The 4,645-nt window shown below is 46.1% G+C and overlaps 1 long non-coding RNA gene across 1 annotated transcript; it reads right to left on the bottom strand.

Moving 5' to 3' along the window:
• Positions 2,396–4,191, bottom strand: LOC110430831. The gene is made up of 3 exons (XR_002448216.1): positions 4,100–4,191; positions 3,909–4,015; positions 2,396–2,544 (listed from the first exon to the last, which is right to left on the bottom strand). It is a non-coding gene; the product is annotated as an uncharacterized LOC110430831 (long non-coding RNA).

Raw genomic sequence — 4,645 nt, 5'->3', positions numbered from 1 at the left:
ATAGATAGGGGGACAAATCAAAGCTCATTATGATTTAAACCCCTAGCTTTATGGCCATACAATGCTCCTTGGTGATTTCTCGTGACTATTTTCATAAAAACTACTAAGCCTAAGGCTAAATATTTGTGAAAATTTGAGGGTTTGAGAGAGGTCACTCATACCAGTTCCACTTGGTGTTTATTTGTGTCTCTTTGAAGATGGAACTTGGTTGGGTCAAAGTCGGGCGAGGTGCTAAGTTGAAAATGCACCTAGAGGTGCACTGAACGATGCACCGGACGCTGTGTTGAGTCTGCTGGACAGCACTCACCGGATGCAGGAACAGTGTCCCTGCAGCGTCCGGTGAGGTGCGTCCGGTGCTCACCAGGCGTGCCCTAGGGCAATGGACCCTAAGGCCAGCGTCCGGTGGTCATCGTCTGGTGGTCTGACGTTTTAAAAACCTCCCTACGTTTTAGTTTGGTGGTCACCGGACGCGTTCGGTGCCACATAAGGAGAGTCCGGTGACCCCAAATCGGGCGGATATAACCCGCGCCCCTGGGTCTCGGCTCAGGCAGTTTTCTCTTCTCCCGTGACCCAAACCGACTCGCGCCCGTGCCCTAAGACGCCGAGCCACCGCCGCCTGAGGTTTCTTCGGATCTCCGGCGACCTCAAGCCTTCCCTGCGCTAGATCTACTCCAAGGGACTTCTCCTCTTCCTCCCCATGTGCAGGAGCCTTCTTCTCGCGTGGAGTTTGGTTTCCAGGGTGAGTTTCCTAAGCAGCGCCCTTAAGGTGTTCGATTCATTGTCTAAATGAGTTGGGATGTTGTTTTTGACGACGTGCTCATTTGTTTTGTCTTTGTAGCACCTTGTGGAGTTGAGTTGTGTTCTCTGGTGGTTCTCGATCACGATCTTTCGTTCGGAACGCGTCTCGACATCGGATCCGCGTTGATCTCTGGTGACAGTTGGTCAGTTGTCGGCAGTTGTTCACAGGCAGTTTTTCTTGTGATGGCTCGTTTCAAGAATGTCAGTGGTCCGGTAGCCAGCGCTGGTAGTTCTCCAGGAGGTGATGGTGGAGGTGATCCTCCTCGTCGCCTGTCAGCGGCAGAGAAGGGCAAAGGAAAGAAGCTAGCCACCAAGAAGAGGAAGGCCAGCGACAGAGAGGGGATGAGGGCATATCAGCGCAGAGCAGTTGAGGAGCAGGCCAGGAGGGACAGGGATCAGGCTGCTATCAATGCAGCTATCCAGGCTAGAAAGGACGAGCTTCACAGACAGTTCCAGGCTTTCTAGGCCCAGCAGACTGCGATGATGGCCGCTCTTATGGCTGCCTCAGGGATTCATCTTCCTCAGATTTAGATCCCAGGCACGTCGTCAGTCAGGCCCTCTACAACAGCGCCGCTGTCGCACCCGGTTTTCCAAAGAATACCAAGCGCTAACTATATGTGTGCCCAGGATGTCCACACGACACATATAGCGACAAACATGGAGAATATCAAGAACAATGCTTTATTATATATCGGAACATAGTTACAACAAGTGTGAGCGCACCATACTCAACAAGTATAACATGAGGGGATGCAAGGCTCAAAAGGCTTGACTTGGTTTGACTGCGATAAGCATTTTTAGTTGGTCATATTTTATTAATAAACCTATGTTGCTAGGTTATGCTTAAGCTCCCAAGGTGATAAGTATAATTATGATCAAAATTAATCATCACCCAAACCATCCATAGAACCATCTATCTCGAAAAGGATCCAGGCCACTCGTGTCCGTGAGCACGGCTGATATATCAGTTTTAGAACACTCTGCAGAGCTTGTACACTTTCACCATGAGTCGTGTTACCCATATGCCCGAGGTGATCAGCCTCTTGACTCACTTCCAAGGTAAGTCGGCAGGGTTCACTATGAAGCCTTTCGAAAGTCCCCCTAACAAGTTAGTAGCCGCGAGGTTTCAATGGCAAGTGTGCATAGGTGTCCTCCTCCAAGAGGCACATGTGGTTGCGGCACTGTACACACCAAGGTAGGAAAACAACTATACACCACGAGGCACCCCCCTCTTGCGCCTTTCGGTAACCACTAACAAGTTAGAGAAGTTCACTTTACTAAGCTAAAGCCAGAGCCTTGTAGCTCTCATGGCTGTACGATAAATCCTAGGTGGCCGCTTTAAGATTCAGTCCTTACGGAGGGCAGACTAGAGCACCTAAAAAGGCCCAATGCTCTAGCCCCCTTCTATCCATGTTGCTAAAAAGCATCATTTTATCATTGATTACATAATCCACTAGTCAAGATTAACATTATATTGTTTGGTGATTGCAGACTAAGCAAAACTACCCATATGCATAACCCATGGTAACAAGGGATTCAAGATAACAAAAGTTCTAGGTAAAGTCCTTAGGGGTTTATCATATTAGACACATGCACATGAAGAGGTTATTAAATAGTTATTAGGTAACAAGGGAAACTCATGTTACACTTGCCTTCCAAATTCTTGCTATCCAACTTCTTGATCATCCTTGTAGAGCCCCTCTTCTAACCTTAGCAATCAACTAGTACAAGCACCATAAAAGAAACCTAAAAACAATACATCAAGCATTATAAAACAAGACACAAAGGTTTTAAATGTGTAAGGCTTGCAACTACGAATGTTTGAGCACATAAACAACTAAACAGAGCTATGGTTTAAAAGACATGAATGTTCAAAGGTGGAAGTTGGAAGGTTTGATAAATGATAGGAATGGAATAAACATGATGAATGTGGTTGGAAGGTTTATGGAGCACAAGGATCTATAGATAATTTGTTGATGACTATAATTTGTGAAGAGAATACATAGAACATATTATGACTAGTGGCTGCACTGATGAAATGTTACATAAAAGGGAAGCACGATGATGACGATTTGCGCACCGGTTGAGCAAACCCAGTGCGGACAGCGGTGGTTATGGTTACAAGGAACATGGTCTTAGCAGCACCAAATTAAGATCATTTTTGTGGGCTTGTTGTGGACTGTATGGAGTATATTGTGGCAAAAGAACAAGTTATTCTAAGTATTGGATGACCGGGAAACATGACTGCAAAATGAGTTGTAGTGCCGTCTGCTAGACAGCAGCGGTAGCAGTTACTGTGACCACTATATCACGGTAATCGTGGCACCCATGGAAAAACCAACTTGCAGAGGCATGTTCAAGTTCATGATACATAGGTGGGTTAAAGGATTTGACAAACAGAGTAGTGGATTCTTGGGAACACACTCGCCAATCGGCTGCAGTGCGGCTGCAGGGCAGCAAGGACAGCGAGGACTAAAAGAAATATATATAGTTCGTCTTTGATCCTATGGCCACAAAACTTCTCAGAGACGTGTGCAAGGATATGAGACACATTTTGGTTGAAGGACGTAGTCACTGGAGTGACGGAACAATGGGAACGCACATGCCAATTAGCAGGAAATCTTGCTGCGGGGCTGCATGGACAGTGAGCAAAAGATAGGATCATATCTCTTGCATATTTGATCCTATAGACATGAAACTTTGCAGAGGCATGTGCAACAATAAGAGAAACTTGCTGTATCAAGGGTTTGATGATTTGACTAATGTATTACGGGAAACAACACTACCAAACAGAGGCGAACGCTGCTGAAACAGCAGGGACAGCAAGCACTAAAAATACGATGATATATCTTTCATCTTGAAGTCTCTTGCTATGAAATTTTGCAGAGATGTGTGCAAATATATAAATGATGTTATATTCAAAGCATTCATCATAGAGCTTGAAAGATCAATGGAGAACATGAACGCTGACCGGCAATAGCACGTGTCCAAAAAGGACAGCAACACGATTGCGGGAAAACTTTGAAAGAATTTGATCAAACTTAGACTATGGCTCATGATTTATGGAAAAGAATATGTAAACAAGATTGAGACAGGGGAGAGGGGCTCACATCGAGGTTCATGGTTGCTGGACAAGACCTCAATGGCGTCTAACACCAATAGGACAGCAAACGGTTGGCGATCAATGAGATGGCGCCAATTTCACTTCAGAGATGATCTGCGCCACATGAAAGATCAAAGCGATGGATGAGAGGGGTTTCAGCAGCAAGAACAAAGAGGAAAAAGGGATGGGCGTCATCACCATGTCATGTACAGAAGCAGCGGTAATGGTGGTCGATAGGATTCCACTGCAGGTTCAGAGAGATGGCGACACACACACCGGAGTGATCTCCATGGCACACTACATCACCATGATTTTTCTTAAAACATCACAACAGAGAGGGGACATGATGAACATGTGTTTCTCAGTAAAGAATAGATAAGTCCATGATCCTTACCGCAACACCATGCGAAGAATTCCAGGAATCCGGCAACGAAAAGAGATGTGCAGTGGTAAAACGGAACTGCAGACACGTTTTTCCTTCAGTTTTGACGGAGGGGAAGGAGAGGGAGTTGGAACTGCTGCCATGGGAAAAGGAGAGGAGGAGGGCGCCCATCTGATGGAGGGAGGGGAGGAGATGAGGGTGCTTCCTCTCTGGTGGTGGCGTGAGGGAGAGAGGAGGTATATATAGCTGTGGGTTGCTGCATGGGTGCATGCACTTGATGAGAATTAAAATGGGTGAGTGAAAGAATGGAGTTAAGAGAGGATAAGAGGTGTGGGCTGCTGGTTTTATGCGTGAGAAAATGA

The sequence above is a fragment of the Sorghum bicolor genome, chromosome 10, assembly GCF_000003195.3.
Source record: "Sorghum bicolor cultivar BTx623 chromosome 10, Sorghum_bicolor_NCBIv3, whole genome shotgun sequence".
NCBI classification, from domain to species: Eukaryota; Viridiplantae; Streptophyta; class Magnoliopsida; order Poales; family Poaceae; genus Sorghum; species Sorghum bicolor.
This window is presented reverse-complemented; position numbering and strand designations above follow the sequence as displayed.